Source organism: Xyrauchen texanus, chromosome 31 (assembly GCF_025860055.1).
Source record: "Xyrauchen texanus isolate HMW12.3.18 chromosome 31, RBS_HiC_50CHRs, whole genome shotgun sequence".
NCBI classification, from domain to species: domain Eukaryota; kingdom Metazoa; phylum Chordata; class Actinopteri; order Cypriniformes; family Catostomidae; genus Xyrauchen; species Xyrauchen texanus.
In genome coordinates, this window is record NC_068306.1 from 9,063,428 (window position 1) to 9,078,437 (window position 15,010).

Consider the following 15,010-nt stretch of genomic DNA (forward strand, 5'->3'; position numbering starts at 1 on the left):
GATCATTCATAACTTTATTGGCAAGATAACTTAAGTGTGCATTATTAGACACAAGACGTACAGATCTAAAACATATTGAATGCTTAAGTTTAATTTGCTGAATTTTAAAATCTCAAAATGATTATTATATTTGACTGCATTTCAGTCTCTATAAGTATATACCTGGCTGCAGCTTACTGAACGGCCGGTCTTTCTCATTTTCTATTACACACATGCTGGGTCCCTCTTTAGTGTATTTTACTTTTAACAGTGGTGCAGATGACAGTAGTTACGCATTTACAGGCGATGCGAATAAAAGTGTCTATTTACCCCGGTGTAAAACCATCTGCAACACAGTGCAGATATTTGCAACCCAATAGTTTGGTGAATCCACAGGAATATATGACAAACTAGACAACAGGTGTCACTGCTGTGGTTTGTAAGAGGTGTGAATATGTATTGTTGTCATAGAGACCCTGGTTCTTTGTCCCACTCTTTTTCCCATCTGAATTCCTGTTTGCACTCTCAATATTTCCTTTAATAATACTAAAAAAAAATATTAATAAATTAATAAAACTAATATAAATGTTGATTTCAGAGAAGGGTTTGATCCGGTGGTGGCATCTGGCAATCGCACTCTTTCCCTTCCTCATTCTCCCGTGGCTCGGCGTCTCATGTGTGTAGATTCCGTCAACGTATTACTGTAGTAGCCATGTTTTTTTGGCAGAAACCATAGTTTTAATGCAATTAACCATGGCGTTACCACAGTAATATGTAATATGGTAATATAATAACCATGGGTATAATTTTGTGGTTACTGTAAATTTACAAAAAAAAAGTACCATGGTGAAACCATGGTTAAGGTAGTAAAACCAAGGTTATTTTTTCTAAGGTAAGGTTAAGGTTAGGTGTAGGGGTAGAGGTTAATGTAGTGTGTATGTGGGACTCTAAATAAACACAATAAACACACTGTAGTGATGCCCAAACTGTGCGTTAGTATTTAAATATGGGTGAAAATAGTATCTGACATTATAAAAGGAATCTTGTGGAATCCATGCCGGAAAGAATAGTGTCTATTTTGAGAGCAAAGGGAGGCCTTTCCTAGTATAAGTATAGTGTTTCTACAACCCCAATTCCAAAAAGGTTGGGACAGTATGAAAAATGCAAATAAAACCCTTTACTAAATTGAAAACAACGAATTTCATTATTGTTGTTTTTTTAATGTACAATCATTTAAAATCAGCTGATTGCAACATGCTCCAATAGAAATTGAGACAGGGGCAATTTAAGACTAATAACAATTTGACGGGTTAAACTAACAAGGCAATGTGAAACAGGAGATTTTAAACAGGTGAGGCAATCGTGTCAGAATATCAGGAGCCTATAAAAACAGCCTAATCCTTCAAGAGCAAGGATCAATCGAGACTTGTCTATTTCCAACAGATGCTTCAGCAAATAATCCAGCACTTTGAGAACAATGTTCCCCAACAACAAATTAGAAGGATTTTGGGCATTTCGATACGTGGGCAGAGACAGGAAACCAACAGACATACGAGAGACCTCAAACTAAACTAGAGGGCAAGGTTAACGCTTGACAGGTCCAACAATTAACTATCAAAGATAGAGAGGACACGCGGAATAAGAAGGGAGTGCAATTAAAGTGAACAATGTGTAGCAAGCGCGTAAATCATGATAAGCGCCTCCCCATTCCCATGGAAACGCTGATCATGCATGATGGCTCATAAGGGAGGGAGAAAAACAAAACAACAGAATAAACCGGCAAAGATGCCGGACATTTAATAGATTCAAGGAATATGGTCTAATCTCTGTGCGTAAAGGCCAAGACGAAAACCACTTCTGAATGCATGTGACCTCTGATCCCTCAGACATCACTGTCTTCAAAAACATCATTCATCTGTAATGGATATCATGAACACGGGATTAGGATTACTTTAGTAAACCATTGTTAGTCAACACTATTCGCCACAGCATCCACAGATAAGCAAAGCAGAAGCCGTACATCAACACTGTCCAGAAGTGCTGCCGACTTCTCTGGGCTCTGTCGCATCTTTAGTTGGAAAGTAGAACAGTTTTTTGGTCCGATGAGTCTAAATTGTTTAATCGTTTTTGAAAAACACAGCCGTCATATTCTCTAGGCGAAAAAGGAAAAGGACCAGCCAAGCTGTTGTCAGCATCAAGTCCGAAAGCCAGTGTCTGTATGGGCCAGGGGTGTATCAGTGCCCATTGCATGGGTAACTCGCACATCTGTGAGTGCACCATTAATGCAGACAGATGTGTACAAATTTTGGAGCAGCATATACTGCCATCCAGCACCGTCTTTTCCAGGGACATCCCAGAATTTTCAGCAGGACAACTTCAAACCACACACTGGCCGAGTAGGCAGAGAGTGCGGGTGATAGATTGGCCTGCCTGCAGTCCTTACCATCTCCAATTGAGAATGTGTGGCGCATTATGAAGCACATAATATGGCAATTGATGGCCATACAATTGTGCAGCTGAATACCTGCATAATGGATGAATTGTGTAAAATTCCTTAAACTTGTGCCTTCGGTGCCTAAATGCTTAATAAGTGCTATAAGAAGAAATGATGATGTTTCACAGTGGTAAATACTCAACTGTCCCAACTTTTTTGGAGAGTGTTGCAATCATCTTATTTGAAATTATTGTACATAAAAAAAAGCAATGAAATTCTCAAGGTAAAACATCATATATTGTTTAGCTGTAGTGCTTTCAATATAGCAAAGTGTGAATATAATTTACAAAGCAATCCTTTTTGTTTTTACAAATATTTTGGAATTGGGGTTGTAATAAAGTGCTCAGTTAGTATATATAAGAAACAACCTCTCACCTTCAACTGCTTTTATTTTCAGCAAACTTAATACGTGTAAATAATTGTATGAAACGAGACATAAACTGAACAAGTTTTACAGACATGTGACTAATCTTTTCACTCAAATTATTGCGCTGATATCATTTATAATGAAAATATTTGTATAAAATTAAAATGAATGCATTTTCACACGTGGTCTCAAACTTTTGAACTCATCTCATTCAGTGTATATTTACATATATGTAAAGCACAGCTGCTATATTGACAAATGTTGTTGTCATTGACAAATTACATTTTTCTTCAGGAACATAGACTAAAAGCTGGGTAAAAATGGGTAAGTGTTTTTATTTTTTTTGCTCAAAAGATCATATGATATTGTAATAAAAAAAAATGAAAATTATGCGGTAAACTATGACATTTCAAACGTAATAAAAATGCATCAAAAATGTTCTTGAATTTAATAAAACTAGACCACATTATTTTTATGGTATATTTAACGATACAAAGCTATATAAATACTACTACAATAATTTGATTTGTTGTAAATCTTACAAATACATTTTTTAAGCTTAAGCTTCAACAGAGGAAGAACAGTTTTACCGCAACTACTGCTAACAGTAATACTAACATGAATAGTAATTCTAATTATGATGTGCTTATTTATCTGGAAAATAAAATACATATATAAATACATATTTAATATATTTTAAGCTTCATCTCCAACAGAGGAAGGGCAGTTTTCCAGCCCGGTGAATATAAAGAACAGGCTGCACAAACCCAGACATAATTAAACAAAAAAAAGCCAAAGACATAAGCATTGATACATCCTGTGATGACAGAACCTGTAAAAATCCAATTATGATAGCTGGGACAAACATATAAACCATGGTGACAGTAATTATTAAAATGAGATTAAACGCTCGTCTCTTCATGTGGTTTTCCTCCTCTCGCTTGTTCCCTCTCTCTCCTGGTCTGGGCCGCTTCAGAGCCCAAAGAATAGCCAAGCAACAGAACAGAATTATAGAGAGAAAGAGTAAAAACTGCACCAGTAAGTAACACATATAAACTTTATAATGTGCAACTGTAGTAAACATGGTAAACACACAGGAGAGAAGACCTGTCAGCCAGATGGCAACAGAACAGATGACTTTATATCTGAGAGGTTTGATCTTCAGAAAGGTTACAGGATGAACCACTGCCAGATAACGCTCAACACAGATCACACACTGAAACATGGGACGGGCAGTGATTAGTAGCCCTACTTGTAGTGTTGTTAATGTAAAGAGTTCTGGCAACCACATCGACAATAAAGAGATAAAAGAAGCAAGAGAAATCATAATCTCACAAACAGACAGATTAACATTTAGAAACTCTGATGCAATTCTTCTTCCTGTCACCATAAGACACAGAACGTAGGAGTGCGTTGGAATCCCAAACAGGACACTCAAGCAAAACACACAATTTATAGGAATGTCCACTTGAATAGAGTATGATGTAATGTTGACTTCTGGATCGAAGTTCTGAAATCCAACCATCATTTTATCTTCTCTCCTCTCACCTTCAAAGAAAAATATGAACAACTAAATTTGACATGGGGGACGAGTATAAGCATAAAGTACACTGTTTGATGCAAAACTAAGAAGATAGTCTCATGACAAGATGGCAACATTGTAAAATATTTTAAAGTTCATCTTGAATTTTATGGTTAGGTTTACATTTTGGGGTAGGGGTATTATTTGGAGATATGTGAAGCAACACATTTTCGTTGCTTAATAAAACTTGTCCCTTTTGTACGATTTCTTACGATTTTGGTGACTTATTAAGACTTCATGATATCAGAGTGAAACTAAACAAAATAGTAATCATAGGAAGTCAAAATGGAAAATGTGCAGCAATCAGGGTAAAAAAACAGGGCTCTGGGCCAAAAGGCCACCAGAAGTTAAAAAAAAAATAATAAAAAACAATTATAATGATATCCAGTGATGTTGAATCTATTTCATAATATGCTATTAGACAGGACCCAATTTAGATAATTGAGTGATTTAGGCCTATAGTAGGTTTTAGTGCAGAAATTGTTGTGATCTTAAGTTTATGTCAAATATCTGTATTCTCTGTCTCATAGGTATGTGTTGATAAATGTGTTGCTAATGATGTGATTTTTCTTAAAAAAAAAAAAAAAAAAAATTATGTGGAGAAAACTTTAAACTTCAAACATAGTTACATCAATGTTCACGTGCAAGCAGAGAGTTTAACATTTTAGCATAGTGATAAGTACAATTGCGCTGCTATTTTTTTAGAAAAAAATAAAACGTTCACAATAAAATTGTGATGTCATAATGAAAAGCTATAAAATCAAGAACAGAGGATGAAAAATGCAAAAAGTTTTCACCTGTACAGAATGAATTCCAAAACTATCCAGATCTTTGGTGATGTTTTGTAGACTGAAGACACAGCTGCCAACAGAATATATATACATCTATTTGCTTAACATCACAATGAACATTAGCCATGCAATGATTAGTGTGAAGTCCGGAGAAGGCAGACGGGTGATGCGGATCCAAACGCGGTCTTTTATTGAAAAAACATCAAGAAATAAACAAAACACAGGAACAAATGAAAAGTCCATGATGGGAATAAACTCAAACACAAAATAACACACAGTAGGTGGGACAAACAGCGAACATCCACGAAGGGCTGGGGAATCCTTGAATGAACTAGGGGAACAGAGAGAACAGCAAGAGGTCATAGGAATAAACGTGAGACGTAAAGACGGACAAGAAACGTCAACGATCGATAGGGGAAGGAGAAAACAGCGGGGTTTAAATGGACAGACACGGTGATAACAAAATGACAAACAGGTGCGGACAATAAAGCTGTGACACCGGGAAAGACAGGAAGTGAAGTTTACACACGGACAGTGAGACTCAGGGCGGACAACAGGGAAAACGTGACATGGAACGGGATCAGTGCTGGGTGAAACAGAAAACACGGTGCGGACGACACGAAACACGGTGCGGACGACATGAAACACGGTGCGGACGACACGAGACCATGACATAATCGTGATTAGTGAAACAGAGAACACAGGGCAGACAACACGAGAACGTAACATAATCCCCCCTCAAAAGGACCGGATTCCAGACGGTCTTAAGAGAAAAAAAAGAAACAATAAAAAGGAATGAAGAACCCAGGAGAGAGGGGGTAGACTGAGGGGGAAACAGACAGACCAGGGGGAGAACAAGGGGCACAAAGACAGTTCACGGGGGTGCAAGGGGTGCTGAGACAGGTCAAGGGGGCAATTAGGCAGTCCACGGGAGGCAGGCAGACCAGGGAGGCCGAGAGGGTAGACAGGCAGACCAGGGAGGCCGAGAGGGCAGGCAAGCAGTCTATGGGGGTGTGCGAAGGGGACCGGGTCCAGTGGCCTAGGGCTCGTCAACCGGGCAGGGGCAGGTTCAGGAGGCCTGGAAGGCGGCCACAATGTGGAGATAGGCCTGGGGGGCTCGGGAGCTGGCCACGAGGCGAGCACCAGATTAGGAGGTCTGGGAGCGGGCCATGGGGCAGGAGCTGGTTTGGGTGGCCTGGGATCTGACCTCTGGGCAGGGGTCGGTACAGGAGACCTGGGAGCTGGCCTCTGGGCAGAGGCCGGTACAGGAGACCTGGGAGCTGGCTGCAGGACAGAGGCTGGCGGAGCCATGTGAGGCGGGGCCAAGGAGGACATCGGAGGCGGAGCCGTAGAAGACTTGGGAGGCGGCGCCGAAGGAGGCGTAGGCTGGGCCATGGGGGGCTCAGGAGGCGGAGCCGAGGGAGGCTCAGGAGGTGGAGCCGTGGTAGGTGGGGCCAAGGAGGACTTAGAAGGCGGAGCCGTAGAAGACTTGTGAGGCGGCGCCAAGGGTTGCTCAGGTGGCGACGCCGAGGGTGGCTCAGGAGGCGGCGCTGGGGAAGGCCGAGCAGGGAGAGGCGGAGCCGGGAAGGACCTTGGAGGTGTCGGAGGCGAGGCTGAGGGAGACTCCAGAGGCGGAACCGAGGGAGGTTCGGGAGGCGGAGCCGAAGGTGGCGAGGGCGAAGGAGGCTCTGAAGACGGAGCCGATGGAGGCTTCGGAGGCGGAGCCGTAGGAGGATCGGGAGTCTCTGGGAGAAGAGCCGTAGGAGGCTCGGGAGGTGGAGCCGTAGGAGGCTCGGGAGTCTCTGGGAGAAGAGCCGTAGGAGGCTCAGGAGATGGAGCCGTAGAAGGCGCACCAGCCCGACTGAAAGGTGTCTGTAGTAACTACAACGAGTCTGAACACCTGCTGTAGGGGGACTCAATCTTGATGCCGGATGCATGTCAGAATACGTTTCTGCATCAGCATCTTTAACAGGAGTCTGTTTAAGGCCCGGTTCAGAACAGAATTCCTTCTCCATCTCCAGACGACATCACTTCGGGGAGCGTTGCTTCATCCCGAGGTGGTTGTTCTGAGGAGAGGTTCGAAGCACTTATCTTGCTCCACGGGGGGGGGGGGGTTGTGAGCGCCACGCCAAACCCAGGAACGGGTTGGAGGGTTCCAATCCAGCCCCACACTCACGGCAGCCCAGGCAAGTATAGCGGGCAAGTAAAGCAGACACCTCAGATTGGCTGTAAGGCGAGCTGGTCTCATCTCGGGACCAGATGGTGGCAGACAAGTGTGCTGGGGAACGGGTGGTCCGCAGTGATTTTCCCGGCAAAACCACGCCCGTTAAATTCCCAAAGTCGCCTCCAGCGCCAGCCACACTGAAGGCGCAATGTGGGGTGCAGCTACAGTGGGAATAAGAAAAGCTGTGACCGCAATGTCGCCATGGTCATGTTCTCGCAGTGAGAACATTAACCATCCACAAATGCTGCCTCGGTCGTCTGATCTCTAACCAGATACGTGAGGCAGCGCCCGTGCACGTCAGAAGCGGAGAGGTAACGACCTTATCCAGGAATGACACAAAGATGGAAGGGCATCTAGAAAAAGACACGTCTTTAAAAAGACGTATGTGCTTACTCTTTTAGAGGAATATATACTCTTTATTTAGAGGGCTGTTGAAATGCCCAGGGGCCTGGTCTGCACTGGCATATGTAGTATATTTTTTTCAAGTTAAGTATACATTAATCAGGTGTAATCAATGTAAACATTGTTGATGTGTACCACAGTTATATCTGACATGCAAACGTTTGCTGTGTGTGCATGAAGGCCTGTGGTCGTAATAGAACGTGTGCTCCATATATGTGTGACATTTGAAGGTATGTGCTGAAATGCGCCGTATCTCCAACAGCATATGCTCTTTAGAGGTGAGTGGAACAGCAGTGAGTTTTACTCAGCTCGCTGAAACACAACCGCTCGGCTCCGAAGAAAATATCTGTCTGAACAGACGCACACTACCCTCATTTTATACCCGTATTTCCAGGGAAGTGGCATGCAAATTCTGTTTGCCAATTCTCATTGGCCTTTTCTCAAAGATAAAGAGTTAACCGAGACTCTCAAGAGAGACACCTAGTGTCACTAAATTGACACAACGTCGAGTGAGTGATAGAAGGGGAACTTAGTTTACCTTTACATTTTGGCTTACGTCACTTTGGCCATGCAGGCATGCTGTCATTAAAACAAAAAGGGTCCTGATTTACCAAATAGGCTACTTTGAAAGTTATGTTAACGTTCCATTAAACTTCTAATTTAAATGGTTATGCTTGTGATCTAATTTGTATAGAAAATTGTAATTAAATTAGAAAACATGCAAAATAAAAGCATTTTCACAAGTGGTCTCAGACATTTGGACCCCAGCCTAGTATGTGTCCGATATATCTGCAAATGGGCTATGTACTGTATAGCTACTATATTTACAGGTTATCTATTTCCTTGATGCTTGAGCATATGCATGTAGGCTTCTGCATAAAAATAATTATCATCCTTCAATGCAAAGGTTAAAATATTAAACATGAGCACCTTACTCTTATTTTAATATTTTTTTAACAAAACACAAAATAACTTCTAAAACAATCTGACTTTTTAAGGTACATGTCTGTTATTGTTCTGGGACAAAAAAAGCTCATTTATACAATGAATGTATTATACTACTGATCATTTTAACATTGAAATGTATGCTAATTCTCCAACTCTTCTAGGAAAACAATAATTAAATATACAGTATGTTATATTTTTAAGCTTTAGCTCCAACAGAGAAAGGGTAGTTTTCCAGATTTTTGGAGATACATAACAGGCTCAACAAACCAGCCAGAATGAAACCCAAAAAGCAAATGGATCTTAAGGTTGAAACATACTTTGATGATAGAAAATAGATGATGCCTGTGATAACTGCTGGGGCAAACATGATAACCATGGACACAACAATTACTAAAATGAGAGAAAATGCTCGTCTCTTTGTGTTGTTTTGCTCCTCTCTCTGTCTCCCTCTATCTCCTGGTCCAGGCTTCTTCAAAGTCCAGAGAACAGCCAAGCAACAGAAAAGATTTACAGAGAGAAAGAATAAAAAATGCAGCAGTAACCAACACATATAAACTTTAGCATGTGCCACTGAAGTAAACATGTTAAACACACAGGAGCCAAGACTCGTCAGCCAGATGGCAACGGAACTGACCATTTTATATCTGAGAGGTTTGAACTTCAGAAAGGTTACAGGATGAACCACTGCCAGGTAACGCTCAACACACATCAGACACTGAAACAGAGGACGACCAGTGTTTAGTAGTCCTAATGAGAATGTTGCCAAAGTCATGAGTTCTGGAAACCATAACACCAGTAATGTTATGAGAGAAAACATACAAAAAATAATCTCACAAAAAGTTTTATTGACATGAAGAAACTCTGAAGCAATTCCTCTTCCAGTCGCAATAAGCCACAAGATGTAGGAGTGTGTTGGAAGCCCAAACAGGACATTGAAGCAAAACCCAGCATAGAGAATGTCCATTTGAATGATTGATGTAATGTTGATGTAAGGATTTTGGTTATGATAGGAGTTCACATATCCAGCCATCTTCTCACTTTCCTCTTACCTTCAAAGGAAAATAGAGACCAATACTATGTATATTCTATTTATTTTATCCAACATATCCACTTCTGCCATTACTTACATTGCTCTGTACATAATATACAGTTTTTTTTTTGTACTTAACATAACAGATTGTAATAGATTTGCACTACGTGTGTGTATGTGGGTATGCATGAAGGTGAGTGTATGTACGTATATGTATAATTATTTATTTTGTATTCTTTTTTATTTTAATTACCTATGTCTTGTTGCTGGTTTTGGTATTGTTTGTAATGTTGTACACTGGAAGCTCCTGTCACCAAGACAAATTCCTTGTATGTGTAAGCATACTTTGCAATAAATCTGATTCTGATTCTGATAAATGCCATGAATGAGGGAGAGACAGGTTTAAGTGAAATGATACAATAGCCAGTGTAGTAAGATTAAGTGAGACAGTAGGAAAAAGCTAGATAATCTTTGCATGTTATTACAATTGTGTAAACATTATATAAAAGCAAGAATGGGGACTAAAAATTGTTTTACCTGTAGAATGAATGCCCAAACTATCCAGATGTACCAAAGTCTCAGCCGATGTTTTGTAGACTAACTAAACAGCTGTCATCAGGTTGAGCTATACGAGTCCACGTTGCACACATCACATTTGCAAATATAATAAATACGTCAAATCATGCAGTCTATCGGAACACAATGATAACAAACTATTAATCAGGCATTTTTTGCACAGGGTTGTTTTGAGAACAAATGGATCATTCACAAAAAAGTTAGTCTGAGGTAATAGCCTAATAATAATAATAATAATAATTTAAAAAAAAATAAGAAATCTTTTGAAAAACTTCCTTAACGCACGTCAAGTTCATAGAAATGTAATCTTTGGGTCGCCATTTTTATTTATTTATTTATTTTTTGCCGTCTCAATCGCTAAATTGTTCCAGTAAACTGAAACAATCGCTCCCTAAAAAGTCCCACTATGCATCGTAAAAACCAGGGAGCGTCTATGTTACCTTACCGGAAACGTCGTCACGTCTTCTGAAGTAAAACTATTAAGTACAAGCCGTATTTTCTCTTTAAAAAATATGTTGTTAGTAATGTCTTTCAGTCATAATGTAAGTAAAACAATCTTTTAAATATTTGAGTTGTTTAAATAAGGTTCAAAATACACTCCTATATATTTTTATGTATTTATTTATCTGTTTTAATAACACTATGTTTGAATATCTTCAACGAAAATGAACGGTAGTGTCATTTATCTAACATGTTTGGCAAGACTCCTCAAATTGCTGCTCCGCCATGTCAGTTGTTGACTGAAAACTGAAAATATGCTGCTCGCCGACGAGAGACGCTGGCTGTTTCGGAAAATGAATGAATTCCGGTCGATCTGACGCTCTCGAGACCTCTGGTCTGAACGCATCTTGAAGCGCTTTTTTTCTTTCTTTTTTTTTCTAATGTGTGATTGAGTGTTCTTTAATTTCATTGATATGAATGTTATCTTTAATGCTCTTCATATCCTATGATGATTTGTAATCATTTAGAATAGTATATATGAAACATTTGTATCTATTGTATTTTGTCATATAATTTTGGAAATAAAAAAAAAAAAAAAAATCTTGAAGCGCTTTCTATGGTGGTGAATGGGGCCAATCCGTATAAGTTCAAAAAAAAAAAAAAAAATATCAAAAGAACAGCCACAAGAGGACAATCAAGCCTAACGTATCGGTTACCTAACGTAACCTCGGTTCTCTCTAGATGAGGGAACGAGTATTGCGTAAGCTAGCTTACGCTACGGGAAAGATTAATCTTTTCTGAGATACTGAAGCCAAAAAACTATCCTTAATTTTTGTATCCATTGTCAACGCAGTGCGGCAGCTGCAGACCTTGAGCGGGCTAGCTAGCGAGCTCATAGGTTGCTCTGCGGCAACTGCTGCAGCCTATAGACGAGCTTGGGCGAACTCGCATCCAATGAGAGGCGTCTGCGCGCTCACTGCATCAAAGCCCGCCAAAATGGGCGTGACTAGAGTGCATATAAGCGTAGTTCGTAGGCTGGAACCCTGGTTTTCATTGACTGAAGCGAAAAGTCGCTCGTGGCGCGAGCACGGCCGGCTACGCAATACTCGTTCCCTCATCTAGAGAGAACCGAGGTTACGTTAGGTAACCGATACGTTCTCTTACGAGAGGTTTTCTCGTATTGCGTAAGCTAGCTTACGCTACGGGAACCCATTGTCAACGCCGTGCGCGCCAAGCATCCACTGTATGAGCCCCAGGGAATTAAGGGGGACCCGGGGGAGCCCTTATGAGTGGGGAAATAATATTTGGCCGGCAAGAATGCGGGTCATTGATTGTGTAATACATAAGCACATAGTGGGAAGGGAACGACAGAGCGGCGGTGCCGGTCTGTGTGGAATGTGTCCCATCAGTGCAGCTCACCAGGGGAGCTGTAGCGTATTAAACCGCTAGTAGTTTTGCCTGCAGAGCGGGCACTTCCATATTGTAAAATCTGACAAAGGTGGAGGGGGAAGTCCATCCCGCTGCCACACATATGTCGTGAATGGAAATCCCGCTGGACCATGCCCACGAGGATGCCATGCCTCTAGTGGAGTGAGCCCTAATGCCCAACGGGCATGGCAGGTCTTTTGACGCGTATGCAGCAGCAATAGCGTCCACTATCCATCTAGATAGTGTCTGTTTCGAGGCGGCGAGACCTTTGGTGCGCCCTCCGAACGAAACGAAATGCTGCTCAGAGCATCTGAAAGCGGCGGAGCGCGCAGTATACAATCTCAGTGCTCTGACCGGGCAAAGGAGATTGGCGTCGCGTTCGCTATCGGGTGCTGGCAGCGCCGATAGGGAAATGACCTGTGCTCTGAAAGGAGTACCGATCACCTTGGGAACATAGCCGTGTCTAGGCTTTAAAATGACCTTGGAGTCACTTGGTCCAAACTCAAGACACGCAGCGCTGACAGACAGCGCGTGAAGGTCTCCCACACGTTTGACTGATGACAGGGCAGTCAGAAAAACGGTTTTGAGTGAAAGGTATTTCAAATCCACGGATTGAAGTGGTTCGAAAGGGGGGGCTTTCATAGTTTCGAGAACTATAGAAAGATCCCAGATAGGAACCGATGGGGGGCGCGGGGGTTCATCCTTCTAGCTCCCCTGAGGAAGCGGATGACCAGCTCGTTTTTACCCCATGACTGGCCGTGCAGGGGTTCAGCGAACGCCGCAACGGCCGCCACATACACTTTGAGCGTGGATGGGGATCTGCCCTTATCCAGCAGCTCTTGTAGAAATACGAGCAGCGACGACACCCCACATGTCCGCGGGTCCAGGTCTCTGTCGGTGCACCATTTTGAGAACACAGACCATTTTGACGCATAGAGTCTTCTCGTGGAAGGGGCTCTAGCGTGTATGATGGTGTTTATTACTCCTTCTGGCAGAGCGACGGGTAGTCGTTGATCACCCACGCATGCAGCGCCCAGCGCTCTGGGTGGGGATGCCAGATTGTGCCGCGAGCTTGAGAGAGGAGATCTGCTCTCACTGGGATGGGCCACGGCGCTGTCAGTGACAGCTGCGTAAGCTCCGGGAACCATGTCTGATTCTCCCAACGCGGGGCTATGAGGAGCACTGAGTGACGCGTTTCCCTGATCCTCTGCATTACCTGTGGCAATAGCGAGACGGGAGGGAAGGCGTAAAGCGGGCGTCTGGGCCAGTCCTGGGCCAGCGCGTCCTCGCTTTTCGAGAAAAATATTGGGCAGTGAGAGTTCTCTTTGGACGCAAAGAGGTCTATCTCTGCTCTGCCGAATAGGTGCCATAACGTCTGGACTGTTTGAGCGTGCAGGGACCATTCCCCTGGGGGAATATTGTCTCTGGACAGTCTGTCCGGGCCGTCGTTCAGGTGGCCTGGCACGTGAGTCGCCCTCAGTGAGCGCAGGTGGCACTGGGACAAACTCAGTATGCGTTTCGTCAGATGGAATAGGTTCCTGGATCTGACACCGCCCTGACAGTTTATTTAGGATACCACAGATCTGTTGTCCGAACGGACCAGGACGTGGTGACCCTGAATGACCGGGAGAAAGCGCACGAGCGTGTACTCGACCGCTATCATTTCCAGACAATTTATGTGAAGGAGCTTTTCCTGAACTGACCATAGGCCGAAAACCGGAGAGCCCTCGCAGACCGCGCCCCAACCCGTGTTGGACGCGTCTGTCGAGATGACTTTTCGGCGAGATACAGCTCCCATTGTCACTCCCCGCTGATACCATTCGGCCACTGTCCAGGGCTGCAGAGCTGAAATACAGGTCTGAGTCACCTTGATGGGCTGGCGGCCTGTGGCCCAAGCCCGGCGAGACGCGCGGGTGTTTAGCCAATGCTGAAGCGGGCGCATGTGCAGTAAACCCAGCTGAAGTACTGCTGCGGCTGAGGCCATGTAACCTAGCACTCTCTGGAATTTCTTCAGAGGCGTGAGGCTGTTCATCTGAAAAGATGCGGCTAGTCGCTGAACACGGCGCGCGCGCTGTGTAGATAAGCGAGCCGTCATTGCCACGGAGTCTAGTTCTATTCCAAGGAAGGAAATTGTCTGACTGGGCTGTAGTGAGCTCTTGGTCCAATTGACTGCAAGACCCAAACTGTTCAGATGGCTGAGGAGAACTGCTCTGTGAGACAGAAGCTCCATATGTGACTGTGCCATAATCAGCCAGTCGTCCAAATAGTTCAAAATTCGCAAACCCTGACTCCGCAGGGGTGCGAGCGCCGCATCCATGCACTTCGTGAAAGTACGGGGTGCTAAGGACAGGCCGAACGGAAGGACGGTGTATTGATAAACCTGGCCGTCGAAGGCGAATCTCAAGAATGGCCTGTGACGGGGATTTATCTGAATCTGAAAGTATGCATCTTTCAGATCGAGAGAAATAAACCAGTCCCCCTGGCGCACATGCGCGAGGAGTTTCCTGATTGTAAGCATTTTGAACGGTCTTTTTGCAAGCACCTTGTTCAAAACCCTGAGATCTAATATGGGTCTGAGGCTGCCGTCTTTCTTGGGAACAAGAAAATAACGGCTGTAAAGCCCCGACTCGCTCAGAGAGGGTGGCACTTTCTCTATGGCCCTTTTGCACAGAAGGCTTGCTATTTCTGAACGAAGCATGCACGCTGCTTCCGTGTTCACAGTGGTTTCGAGCCGCGCTCTGAAGCGAG